The sequence below is a fragment of the Puma concolor genome, chromosome D1 (genome assembly GCF_028749965.1).
Source record: "Puma concolor isolate L17-30 chromosome D1, mPumCon1.1.hap2, whole genome shotgun sequence".
Taxonomy (NCBI): Eukaryota; Metazoa; Chordata; class Mammalia; order Carnivora; family Felidae; genus Puma; species Puma concolor.
This window is the reverse complement of record NC_141676.1, coordinates 113,226,572-113,240,781: the sequence shown is the minus strand read 5'-3', so window position 1 is coordinate 113,240,781 and position 14,210 is coordinate 113,226,572. Positions and strand designations below refer to the sequence as shown.

At 41.5% G+C, this 14,210-nt stretch overlaps 1 protein-coding gene and 1 long non-coding RNA gene across 2 annotated transcripts in view; one reads left to right on the top strand and one right to left on the bottom strand.

The window, feature by feature from the left end:
- Positions 1-10,940: 10,940 nt before the first annotated feature.
- LOC147577001 (uncharacterized) lies at positions 10,941-14,051 on the bottom strand. The gene is made up of 2 exons (XR_015241386.1): positions 13,855-14,051; positions 10,941-11,914 (listed from the first exon to the last, which is right to left on the bottom strand). It is a non-coding gene; the product is annotated as an uncharacterized LOC147577001 (long non-coding RNA).
- The window catches only part of GRIA4 (glutamate ionotropic receptor AMPA type subunit 4), a 399,366-nt gene continuing 399,127 nt past the window's right edge, over positions 13,972-14,210 (top strand). The window contains exon 1 of the mRNA XM_086679252.1: positions 13,972-14,199. The gene's annotated coding sequence lies outside the window, so the exon portion shown is untranslated. The remainder of the gene's footprint in view (positions 14,200-14,210) is intronic.

The window sequence follows — 14,210 nt, the reverse complement described above, 5'->3', positions numbered from 1 at the left end:
TGATCAAGTCTCAAATCCTTACATTTCCTAATTCCTGTACTGCAACACATAATCATCAACCCCAATAGAAATCCTGCAGACATCTCTCCTTCTCTTGACATCTAAACTATATTTCCTTGCTCCAGCCCACCATGCATTCTTACCAGTGTCACCTCTGAAGTCTGTCTGCTTGTCTGTGCTACTTCTTTTTAAGTCTAAAAATGAGAAAAATACAGTTTATGAAAATTCAATATACGGACTTACATTAGAGGGTGAGAACCCAGACCATATGATCGCTGGCCTATGTCTATCTACAGTACCTGGGTTTCTCATAGGAAATAGTGGGATTTACAGGGCACCTGGGTGGATTGGTTGGTTGAGCACCTGACTCTTGATTTTGGCTCAGGTCATGATCTCACAGAAGTGAGACTGAGCCCCCTGTCGGGCTCTGCCCTGAGCGTGGAGCCTGCTTAAAATTCTCTCTCTCTCTCTCTCTCTCTCTCTCTCTCTCTCTCTCTCTCTCTCTCTCTCTCTCTCCCTCTCTCTCCCTCTCTCTCCCTCTCTCTCCCTCCCTCCCTCTCCTTCTCCCTCTCCCTCTCCTTCTCCTTCTCCCTCTCCCTCTCCTTCTCCTTCTCCCTCTCCCTCTCCTTCTGCCTCTCCCTCTCCCTCTCCCTCTCCCTCTCCCTCTCTCTCCCTCCCTCCCTCTCCCTCTCCCTCTCCCTCTCCTTCTTCCTCTCCCTCTCCTTCTGCCTCTCCCTCTCCCTCTCCCTCTCCCTCTCCCTCTCCCTCTCCTTCTCCTTCTCCTTCTTCCTCTCCCTCTCCTTCTGCCTCTCCCTCTCCCTCTCCTTCTCCCTCTCCCTCTCCTTCTGCCTCTCCTTCTCCCTCTCCCTCTCCCTCTCCCTCTCCCTCTCCCTCTCCCTCTCCCTCTCCTTCTCCCTCTCCCTCTCCTTCTCCCTCTCCCTCTCCTTCTCCCTCTCCCTCTCCTTCTCCCTCTCCCTCTCCTTCTCCCTCTCCCTCTCTCCCTTTGCCCCTCCCCAACTTACATGCACTCTCTCTCAAATAAACAAACAAAAATAAATAAATAAATAATAAATAAAATAGTAAAGTTTACATAATCTCAAAGGGTTAATAATGATTTCTTAACTCACAGATTTCCTCTCAGTATTCCTCTCAGACACGCTACAAGATGCCTTCAATGTGGTCAGTTTTACAAAAATAAGTTCTTTAAATCCTAAAATATTTGTAGTTTTTTTGTAATGGAAAGGGGAAAGCCTATTAAAATCTTTTGTGGGACACAAGGTTTGCTGTTTATCTAAGGCAACTTAAAAAGAGTTGGAAAACTTTTTTAAAATGCAGTGTTTCAAATTGCTGACTTATTTGGTAAATGCCAGTTGGGTATTACGTAGCAAATTTTTAAAATATATTTTTGTAGCAGGTATTTAGACACAACTAATTTGTCCCTTTAAAGTATAGGTGACATTTTAGCACTTGAAAAATAACCATTGTTTGAACTGTTAAACAACTCATGTTACAGAAATACTGTTTTGAAAATGGATGCTTGAGAGTGTTTTTTGATCATCATGTGGGATTTTGTCTGGAAAATTGTGCATGGGTCTCCTGTGAACCAAGTGCACTCACTTGAAAAACTCAAGACTATAATATTCAAATCAATAGTCCCCATATATTTTACACCTATTATTCAAATAAGACTTTCGGATTAGAGTATAATTTAATAAAAAGTCTGAACACATACACCTCGAATGATTCATGGATTGGACTGAAAAGTGAATATAGTGGCTGGATCAAAACGGCACAGTGAGCTTCTTTCATTGGGTTCTGTGTGTCTTTTTGGTGTCTTTTCACCCATGATAGCCACTAAAAGCAGTACAAAAACAAACCAAAATTATAACTAAATCTTCAGACATCTGTATCATAAAGTATTAAGGCAAAATTTCAAAGCTGAAAAGCACATTTGATTACATTGCCCTCACAAAAATATCGATAAATAAAAATATGCAGTAATATAAAGCACATAATGTTATTAGATTTTCTTAACAGATTCATAAAAATAATATTTTAGGGAAATTAAAAGATCTTGTCAAAATAAAATGTAGTTGACATATTCTTTATTTGTTACTTTTTAATTTCCATATTCGCATGGTGCAGTATCCAAATATATGTTGGGGTGAAAATAATACAAATAATTTCTGCATTATATGAATACATATTGGAGTGTATACTCATTTTTATTGTACTAATAGAATGGTGCAGAAGAATTTGGATATCACTATCATCTCCGTGAAATGTTGGCAGTCCTTTGTAAGATTGGGTGCCTTTCGGCTTCTTTCCCTAGAATCTAGCTCACAAAGTCCTAGCTTGCTCTATACATACAGAATAAGCAACCTCAGAATGGACATAAAGTCTACCATTAGAACACACAACCACTCCTCAACACATTTTTATATCCTGTCTGATCCTCAAATTTCTCTCCCCATTTGATTTGCTCCTTCTCTGTCTTACCAGGGTATCGCTTATTTGATATGGATTCTACTCCAACCAAGACATTCTGTCTGCTTTTATGCTTGTGAGAGAAATGTCTGGATTTCTTTGGTTTTGTACTTTTTTTTTTCTCCAGTTACAAAGCAAGCTTCACTTTTCTCCACCAATCCATGTACCCTTAAATTGGATGTTAAAGTAATCTATATTACATGCATAGTTTTAATTTTCTCAGGGTATATTTTATCCTCACTTATTTGTGGCTTTCCTAAAAGATCTCTCGAGTAGAAGCTTACATTTATAAAGAACGATTAAATATTCTACTTTTTGTGCAGTACATATCCGTCCCCATAAAATTCCCTATGAGGAACTTAGTTATCAATTTAGTTTGTGGCTGTGCCCAGTATTTCACACAAACAGTAAGGGGGCAGTAGATGTTATCAATCTTTCTAATAACATTACATAGAAGTGCAACAAATTTAATGTAGCATTCATGTGCAACAGATAAAATGTACTCCTGCTTTTAATCTATATTCATTAGGTATTGTAACGATTTTAAAGGCCACATAAACTAGCATCACTACACTCATAACACCAAACTTTCACTTGAATGTTGTTCTTTAGGAAACTTGCAAGTGAAGCAAAGCTTTTTTCCCCCTATAATTTGAAAATGGTGTTTTAATGTTTACAAAAACAACACAGATCAGTCTTAGAAAAGTTTGAAAGTGCAGAAAAATATGCAAAAGAGGATACAAATTACCGCTGATCCCACAGCCTCCAAATAACCATTAATAATGTCTTATTTAATATACATCTGACTTTACATGCAAAATTATATCACATAATTTTGTATACTTTCTTCCTTTCAACACCACATTTTTTGTATTCTTTTAGAATAAAATAAAAATACAGAAATAATCAGATTTCAACAGTATGTCTGGAAACGGTAGTAACAGCACTTTCATAAATAATTTATCTATAATCCCTACATTGCTCTAAGAGGTGTGCTTGGCAAACACTTACTGCACAAGACTGTTATGAACAGTCGGAAAAGCAGGCAGGTTTGCGAGCAGAATCATCTTGAAAGTGAAGTCATTATGCTCCATGTTATTTTTGTTAAAAATGCTATGCAAAATATATTCAGTCCCAGCCAAGGATATTTTCAAGGGAAGGCAGTTGGATCGGGTATGACTAAATACATACAACTCAATCTTCTTAGGTGCTAAAAAAAGGAAGGAAGAAAAAAGAAAACAGGAGAGAGAATGTTCAGTTTATGACTTTAGCTCAACCAACAGGGCTGCTCATGATTAATAATGGGGAAGAAAGTAACTCTAGTATAAATCAAATGAGTTATTTGAAGTACCAGAGGGCTATATAACTAGATGTCTATCTTTACGTCCTTTCCTTAGACTTTCTCTTTCCTAACCAGGCAAATACTTCTATTTTTCATTACCTTTTAAATTTTTTTAAATTATTTTCAATATTTCTTTTTGAGACAGAGAGACAGAGCATGAGTGAGGGAGGGGCAGAGAGAGAGGGAGACACAGAATCTGAAGCAGGCTCCAAGCTCTGAGCTGTGAGCAGAGAGCCTTATGCAGGGCTTGAACTCACAAACCGTGAGATCATGGCCAAAGTCTATGCTTAACTGACTGAGCCACCCAGGCACCCCTCTTCTATTTTTTTTTAAATGAGAGGAATAAATGTTACTAATCTGACTTTTGTGGCATTTGTGTTAAATGACTCAGTCAATACTAATATTTCTACAAAAGTGCAAATGTACATACTTTTTCTTTCTTTAATTTTTCTTTCATGACGTTTCAGCTTAGGTCAGAGCCAAGGGAAAGATCATTGATATAAACCAAACACTTGACTCTTCTCTCAAATATAGATGAGAAGTGGGATGGTCAGAAGAGCACAGCCTTTAGGCCAGAAAAATGTTGCTTGGAATCCCGCCAAAGCTGTGTGATCTTGGGCTCTAGGATTTAATTTTCTCATCTCTAAAACAGAGCTAGTTCTACCTAAATTGAAAGCTAGTTTTAAGAACTAAAAATTACTCTCCTTCTCCACCTCCTCCTCCTCCACTTCCTCCTCCCCCTCCTCCTTCTTCTTTTAGTTTTGAGAGAGAGAGAGAGAGTATGAGCAGGGGAGGGACAGAGAGAGAGAGAGACAGAGGATCTCTGAAGCAGGCTCTGTGCGGACAGTGGAGAGCCGGGCCCGGGGCTCGAACTCACAAACTCACAAACTCACAAACTATGAAATCATGACCTGAGCCAAAGGCAGACTCCCAACCTCCTGAGCAACCCAGGTGCCCCTTAAAATTACACTTCCATCAGTAGTTCCTTAGTAAAGGGCAGTTACAACTACCGCTATTGAATTGTCCAAAGCAAAATTAAACGTAAAAATACCGAATGTGTATTTTATAAATGTGTCCAGTGTAGATGTTTAAACTAGAAACCTCAATCTAATGTTCACTTTTAAAACTCTGAATCATTTTGGAAAAGGCTGGTTTTCCAAGTAACTTCATTAATTCTCCAAGTCTTTGTATAGTCCAGTTAAGCACAGTGGCCAGTGGCTTCAACGTTAGAAGAAATACAGTCTTTGCTGTTAACAAGCAAGGTAGGGGAGAAATGTGTCACTCAAAGCCCCATTTTGTGTCACTTGCCAATTTATTTTCCACGTATTTATTTCATATTTAATATGCCAGGCTGTTTATAGAGTCTGGCTTATTCAAACTTCTGCACCTCCCGGGCTACCAGTCCCTTTCATGATTCCTATCTCTGGGCTACACATTACTCCTAATGCACACTCCCCTCTTCCCTCTGTCTAGAATGCCCCTCCATTTCTTAAGTAATGAAAACCCGTCCGTGTTTTGTAGTCAAGCTCAAATATTTGCTTTTCCAATGTTTTTCTTGGTCCTTCCTAGCCTGGAATTGGTAGTCAAATGAAGCGATAACACTGGGGTAGATTGATGTTTGATATAACACTATTCCTGCCTTGAAGGAGATCACATCAGGTTTCCACCACTAACATGGGGTTTACAACATAGATCTCTTTACTCAGTTACGTAGGTGTGTTGATGGACAGCTGTCTGTTTTGGGGATCCTTTCATTGTAAGGAACAAATGCCATACTGGATAAAACATTCTTTTATCCCCTCCTGATACCATGATTCATAGTAAATGTTCTAGAAGTACACGATGGAGGAATGAGTGAATGAGGAAAAGACTGCCAGGTCCTACTTGGTGACCTCTTTCAATTACAGTGACTCTAGAGAAGAATGAGGAACATAAAACAAGGAAAGTAATCTTTTTGGTGTAATGAGGATTCTGTGGTCCTGGAAGAGAGATAATTTATCAGCATTAAAGTCACGCACAATGTCAATCAGTTTCACGGAGAGACCATGTGAGGTAGACAGATGACAAAAGATTAATCAAGCAACTGCTATAGGGCAAGATTAGTGTGCTGATTTCAAGCAAGGTTGACAGACAGATAAAAAGGTAAAGCAGTGCATTCCATGAGGCACAAGGGTGTTACTCCTTTTGCTGGAAAGTGATGGCAGGAAAATACATGAAAATAAAAAACTATCAGTTAATTGGGGAAAACTATTCACACCTTGAAAAAAAACTAAGCCCTGCCAAGGAATGATTTAGCTAATAAATACATAAATAAATTTATTAAGTTGTTGGCATTATTCTGGATAGTGTGCTGGCTTCTCATAAAACAGAATGCCATGGCATGCGTTTGAGTGATCACCAGTGGCTGAAAACAAAAATAAGGTATAAAAAATTTCAGTTATTTTTGGAGAACTGAAGTTCAGGTTGATAGTGTAAGTAAATTTTCCTTGATCCTGGGAGCCAGCTTTATCAGTATTGGAGAGAAATTATGAGTTAGTTCCATATCATATAAAGGCAACCCACTAAGGCTTCTACCTATATTTTTAAAAATCATCATTATGATGTCATGGATTTAACAGTGATGTGTTGTAATATAATTCAGGTATTATCCCTTTTGATATCCACTCAAGATATGATAGAAGGTAGGTTAGAATGAACTCTGTAGTGCTGGATTTGAGTTGGAGTAATCAGTGTGTGAACTCACGGTTAGCTTAATACATGCATAGATGGATAGATAAAGAAGCAATTACAGATAGGTATTGATACATGGGTTAGAGTACTGGCTATGTCCTATGTGAGAACCTGTAAGCAGTGACATCCCAGTAACAGTGAGCAAACATCATCAAGATTTTGGTTCTTAAACATCATTCTCCAATTAAAGGAAACAGGACTTCTTTTTAATATTTTTTTTTTTAACGTTTATTCATTTTGAGAGACAGAGACAGAGCATGAGCGGGGAAGGGGCAGAGACAGGGAGACACAGAACCTGAAGCAGGCTCCAGGCTCTGAGCTGTCAGCACATAGCCCGACGCAGGGCTCGAACTCACAAACTGCAAGATCATGACCTGAGCTGAAGTCGGACGCTCAACCAACTGAGCCACCCAGGCGCCCCAAAATCTTGAAACATGTATCGTGCATTGACTGAGACAGGAAATAGACAAGATGATCCTGGGTGAAACTATGTGACTCACTCCCAAGGAATAGAATATGGGATGGAAAAAAAAGGTAACTTTAGTGAAGAAACCTTGCAAACATACTTTAATCAACTGATGAAGTTTATCACAAGCAGTATCAGTGGGAAAAGTATGGATCCCCTTATATGAGATGAAAAGAGGGACACTTAACCTCTGTGGTATGCTTGTCAACAATCCATAACCCCAGTCTAATCATGTGAAAAGCATCAGACAAATCCAAACTGAGGGAGAGTCTATAAAACGCCTGAAAGTACTCATCAGACTCTCAAGGTCATGAAAAACAAAGAAGATGAAACTCACAGAATAGAAGAGACCAAGGAGATACGACAACTGAATGCAATCAAGTATACAGAACTAGATGCTGAAACAGGAAAACTCATTAGTGGGAAAACTGGTAAAATCCAAATAAAATCTGGGGCTCAGTTAAGAGAAACATGCTGGTGCTGGTTTCTTAGTTTTGATGAATGGACCAGAGGGATACAAGATGGTAACATTAAGAGAAACTACCTGAGGGATATAGGGAAACTGTGGTATCTTGGAAACACTTCTGCACATCAAATAATCCAAAATGAAATTTACTTAAAAAAAATCTGACTTGATTTCCTAATATATGAAGGGGCCAATGAGGCTTCTATCTGTGGTTTTTAAATTATCATGATAATGTCAATGGATTTAACAGTGATGTGTGTATCTCAGGCATTAGTCTTTTTGACACCTAAGTTTTCCCATTTTCAGCCAATGTGAATATCCTCCAGTTGGTTCCTGATCACTTTTGACATGATCTCAGTACTTAAGCTTCCTTGCTTTCTGTAACGATGCTGTGTTCCAGGGACATCTTGTGTAATTCTTTCCCTGGGCTGGGAATAAGTCATTTTTCCAAGGAGCATGTATGTCTTTTAGTGGAAAATGGTACTAGGTTCTACAGATGGTGTACATGGGGATGCTGATTTTTAACAGATTGTTACCCCTTTTTAAAAATTTTCTTTTTAATGTTTATTTATTTTTGACAGAGAAAGAGAGAGACAGAGCATGAGTTGGGGGGGGGGGGTGCAGAGAGAGGGAGACACAGAATCTGTGCTGTCAGCACAGAGCCCGATGCGGGGCTCGAACTCATGGACCATGAGATCATGACCAGAGCCGAAGTCAGAGGCTTAACTGAGCCACCCAGGCACCCCTTTTTAAATTTATTTTTTAGACAGAGAGGAAAAGGAGGGGCAGAGAGAGAGGGAGAGAATCCCAAGCAGGCTCTGCACTGTCAGCATGGAGACTGACACGGGGCTTGATGTCACGAACTGTGACATCATGACCTGAGCCAAAATCAAGAGTCATTTAACCAAATGAGCCACGCAGGCGCCTCAGTTAATTGTTATTTCTAATGCATTAGTGTGTAGAGCTGAGAAAATACATATTTTATGGAAAATACAAGATAAAATAAATCATAATGCAACTGCCAATTCAAACGGAGAACCACCAGGGTTTTTTTACTTATCCTCTGATTTTAAACGTGTATCACTTTTCTTTAATGCTTTCCCAAGTATACAAGCATAAGCATTTATTTGCTTTATGCAACTATATATAAATAGAATAGCAGTATGAGTACGAGCATCAACAATATGATTAGTGAAGGCAGGGTAAGCTGTTTTTTGCAATTATTTTTGTCTCCAGGAGATATCCCACTGGAGAGGATAAGCCAGAATTATCTGTTTTAAAATAAATTGAAATAATGCAACTCTGAGTAGATTTATCTGCTTCTTTCTCTCCATCCTGATTTTCTGTCCCTAGAGGAAGTACCCCTCATTTTAGATAAATGCTAGCGTGCCACACACTTGTCTCCATTTTACTTTTTCTCATAAAATATATCCACAGTGATTACTCCACGGTGGTATATAAAAGTTCTCCTCTTTCCTTGAATAACCATTCAGCACCCCATTGTATGGATATACCATAGCTTAGTATGATAGCCTCCCCTCGATAGACATTTGGGCTGTTTGTGTTTTGCTATGATAAACAGTACTGTAATAAAAAGCTTTGTACATGCAACTTCTGTAATTCCGCTCGTGTATATTCAGGGTAGACAACTGAAAATAGGACTTGAGGGTCAAACGGTAAATTTTACTGTTGCTATTTGGTTCACATAGTTCTTTTTCACCTAGACTTTCTCTCCAGCTGCCAAATTTCTCTCCCTGCCTCAGGCTTCCACACTAATGAGAATTTTTAATCTAAAATGCAAATCCGGTCATTTCCTCCCTTTGCTTCTAGACTTCTGTGATTTCTCCGTCTTGACACAATGGAGATGAACCTTTTGAATGAGTCACTTTGACAGGCATTCCTTCCTTGTTTTGCTTTCTAGGCTCACTTCCCGCATGTCCCCTGATATAACCTATCCAGTCACAGCAAACTTTCAGAACTCACCAGAAAGACATATGCCCTCTCATGTGTTGCACATCATTGTTTCTCTCCCTGTTAATCTCTACACATTCATAAACATTCGGTACATATTCTCTGCCTCTGTGAGTTCTTCCTAAATTTCCCCCAAATCAAAATTAGATTTCCCATTTTGCCTCTGTGGCGCTCTTTGCCTCCCTCTGTTGGAACCTTGGTGACATTTTTTGGCAACTCTTTCCTAATCACAATTTCCTATGATGTGGATGTGCCAAAACTGTGCTGAAAAGTAATGTCCAGGGTAACGCAGCCGGGAAGCAAACAGCCTGTCATCTGAACCTAGTTATTATTTCTCTAAGAGTCTGAGGTCTTTTAAGTAGACTGAATTACTTTTCTAAACATGGGGATTTTTCTAGTTGACTTCTCAGCTTCCAGACCTCTCATTGTGCTTTAAGCTCATCGACTCAGTAGATTTTAATGGAGACAGTGTGGTCTCTGACATCAGACAGACCCGAGTCTTATCCCTAACACTTGGCTTTAACATTTACTAAGAATAAGAGTCTTTAACCTTTAGGGGCACCTGGATATCTGACTCTTGGTTTTAGCTCAGGTCATGATCCCAGAGTTATGGGATGGAGGCCTCCATCAGGCTGCACACTGGGCTCCTCTGTCCTCCTCACTGCTTGTACTCTCTCTCTCTCTCAAATAAAACACAAAATACATGAAAAAAAAAGAATTTTTAACTTTTAGATGAGTTCCTTAGTCAATACACCTCAAATTTTCTATAGATCATGTCATAGATAGGTAGATAGATAGATAGATAGATAGATAGATATAGATATATGTATATCACCTTTATATATATATACATATGCATACACCATGGCAGGTGATATATACAGCATGTTTTTGAAGGTTCACAAACATCAGGAATCTTCCAACGATAGCAGGAATTTTGCTTTGCTCCCCTGTATTTCTAAGCACACAGTAAACATACATGGTCGGTAGTCAATACACAGCTGTGTGTGTGTTTGAATCATCTGTTGCAAAGCCCATTCCTGAGCAAAGGCGCCCTTCGTCCCAAGCTGCACTTTGCAGCGGATGCCAGTACTAACCTTCTGATTTCTGCCACAACTTTTTAGAGCATTCAGGTTTCAAACTTGGGGATGTTCCTGACCTTGAACATGTGCCGCACTCCTCGTGCTCCCAAGCAGCTGGCAAGTGCGTCCCGTCAGCTCTGCTGAGCAGCATCCCTCTCCCCTGGTCATCCTCTGCCTTTCCTACTGTCCCCCTGCACCCCAGCCCCATCGCACCTGACTTTCTGAAAGGGCAGTCTCTAAACTAGCCTCAGCTCATGCCTTTCCTGGTCTACAGCAACAGACCACCCTCTCACTCCCACTCCCAAACAGGGTCCCTTTCTAAAAGTGTCATAGCTGATGACACTGTTACTGATTATACTATAGGTGATGAGTTCAAATAAATAACAAAAGTCAGTGTAATTGTAAAATATATATAAATACATAAACATATATATAATATATATCCATATACACACACACACATATGTATATGAGGCAGTTCCCCACAGACAAGGTTCAATATCCCAAGCACCTCATTTGGAATGCCCCATAAATGGTCCAACCTGACTTTATGTTCTTACCAACCTCTCCCCTCCCAAGTTTGTACCTAAAACAGCTCAACACACTGTGCTTTACACCCTCAGATTCTTTTTCTACCATTAAGCTATATCCATCTCTCTGTATGTATCTCTTCTCATTGGAAAATCTGCAGAAAGCCTCCCGATACAGTCCTGTGCTCCTTGCTTCGCTGACTCTGTGTTCTATGTGCTCATATTCTGACGCCACGTGAGTGTTTTGACCATAGGTTGTGGCTCGTTCGTCTGTGGATTCTCCACAGCACCAGGCTCTTCCCCACAGTGGAACCGCCTGCCCAAATGCTGGCCAAGTTGACTTCACAGGGTCAGAGATTTGGGAATTTGTGAGGAATCTTAGACATCTTCCAGTATGATACCTTCATTTAATATATTAGGAAATTGCAGTTCTGAAAAATCGTGAAACTGTTTCGTTGAAACAGCACGAAAGCGATAAAATCAAGTGTGCATATACACTTTGGTTTTGGTATTCCCAGCTGGTAATAATCCTCCGAATTTTTCACTGTGATGGAGCAGGATCTTTTACCTCAGCCTTTGCCAGTGCTCCAAAGAGAGTACGTTCCCTATAGTAGGAGGTATATCACGTGTCATAATTGTAAAATGGGTCAGAGGACCAGACCCCCAGGACTGAAAAGTGAAGGTGTGGACTCTGCTGTTATTAGCCACATTTTAATTCCTCATTATTTTCTCTTGAGCTCTGTTGATGATCATTGTTATTCATGAAGACACAAAAGGTGCCCCAGCCTCTCCTTCCCTTCCTTGCTCACCGGCTCCAAAAGTCTTTCCCATTTGGTGCATCTGTAAGACAGGTATGACACAATGAGATGCCTATACATCTATGTCTATACAGACAGAGATAGATACAGAGAGAGAAAGATAATTTAGATTTAGAAAGTAAAATAGAGGTTTTTATTAACTGGGAAAATAGAAATAAAGAAAGAAACCTGGATTTTTATCTTGGAAAAATACAATTAGGTTATCTGTGGTCCTATTAGCCAAGGCATCATCACCGTGGTTAGGTGAACAAGAAACATCGTCCTGCATCTATTACGTCATATGAGAGCTCAAATCTTTCCAATTGCAGAAGAATAAAAGTTGTGAATTCCCTCTGTGCGTCAAGTAGAACTTCCCTGAGTACACAACTAGGTGATGAGTTTCATGCCTCGGTGGGTTTTGAAATTTTAATTTAACTTAAATCCAACTTGAATTTTATGTGGCCTATTTTATTATCTTGTAAGAGAAACAGAATGATCTTATTTACAGCCTTGGTTTTTACACTGACAGGAAAAAACAAAAACATTTCAACTCCCACTTGACTTGCAAGCCTCAAGTCTTATAAACTGAAATGACAAATGTATGATTTGTGTAATCCAGTTACTCACAATTAGATTGTTCTTTGGGTTTTGTTTTGTTTTGCTTTTTTGTCATAACACTCTGTGGTGAAAAGTTAACAACAACCACAAAAAGATGTGACATTACAGGTAAAACTCAGAACTTAAAAAAACAAAAAACAAACAAACAAAAACACTGAAGAAAAGCACTGCGAAGTTTTAGAAGGGATTACAAAATGTCCTCCACAAACTGCAAACAGAGGTCATTGGTGGTATCTTACAGGAGACTGGAAGGGGAAAATGTAGCGCATATTGGAGAAAAAAAAGCCTAACAAGGTGTAGGCCTTGCAAGAATTCCCCTTAATCAAATCAACTCTGCTCTTTTCCCAAATGTTCCCCTAGGTAAACGTGGGCCCTTGCTGTATTCTTTGGTAAAATGTAACCGGAAACACTACCTCAGGCTCCCTAACGTTTAAGGAGAATCCATCCCCTTGTAAGGATGGCTCAGAAGCCTGGTGTGAACTGATGTGACCCCACTTTCCGGGCTCTCAAACTGTTCAACCAAGAGCACCCAAAGAACTGTGCAGATTTCAAATAGCATGTCTCACAGTTTAATGAATTAGGGGATGGTAGCTACTGTCTGGATCAGGAGACCTCAGGCCTTGCAGAGGAAATCAGACACCTGTCCTTCATTGCCACCAAAGCCTCTCTCTCTCTCTCTCTCTCTCTCTCTCTCTGTGTGTGTGTGTGTGTGTGTGTGTGTGCAGTATAGACTCCATCCAGCACAGCCTGGGGAAATGAACTCTTGCAGGTGACCCTGGGGACGAAGGGACACAGGAGCTCTAAAACTTTCTAGGATGACCAATGTTCTTGTACCCAGTCAATGCAACCATTGACAACATCAACCCAGGGCTTGGTCTTCTGGGGATTGACATGGAGTGGAGCGAATATTCCAGAGCCCAGGCTAAGAAGAGATGTGCCTGAAACACACCCCACTTTTCCATCAGACACTGGCGCCCTCTTCCCCTGCACCGTCCTTCCCCTGCCCCCATCAGCCCTGGGCCGTGTCTGCCCTGCTCCCCAAGTGGGCGGCAGCACGGAGGGAAAGTGACCTCCAGAGCCTCTGCAGGAAGGAAAGGGGGCTTCCCTCACAGTCCCTGCTCCGCACCGCGCACACTCTTCCTCCTGGACCTTCCAGAGGCCAGACTGGAGGCCCCACTGGGTGTGCATTTCTCAGGCTCGCGCCCATCCCGTTCGTCACCCTAAACTTTGCTATTTAAATGAACTTTTCCTCCCTCCGGTCTTTGCCCCGGGGCTCTCCCGCAGCCTCGCCTCCTCCAGTACCTCCCTCCTCGGTCCCAGCCCCCTGGGCCTTGTGTCCTCCTCCCCCTCCCCGCGCCCCTTCACCTCCCGCAGTCCTGGCTGGGCTCTCCAGATTCCCGGGCCGCTGGCTGGTGAGAAATCTCGGCTGCAGCCAGGACCGGAGTCCCCCGCGCGCGCGGCCCGCTGGCAGCAGAGGGCGAGGCTGCGAGAAGGGCGAGGGCTGTCGGGGAGGGAGGCCGGCCGTCCTCCCCGCGAGCCTGCGGGCATGCTGCAGGGGGCCAGGGGCCGGGGGCGCTGCTAAGTGCCGGAGCCCCTGCTCCGGGCTGGCGGACCCGGGCCAGCGGGCCCCCCCCCCACCCCGCCCCACTCCCGCCGAGCGCGGCCGAGCAGCGCAGAGAGGGGCGTAGGGGGTGCCCCTCCCCGGAGCAGGTGCCTAGGCG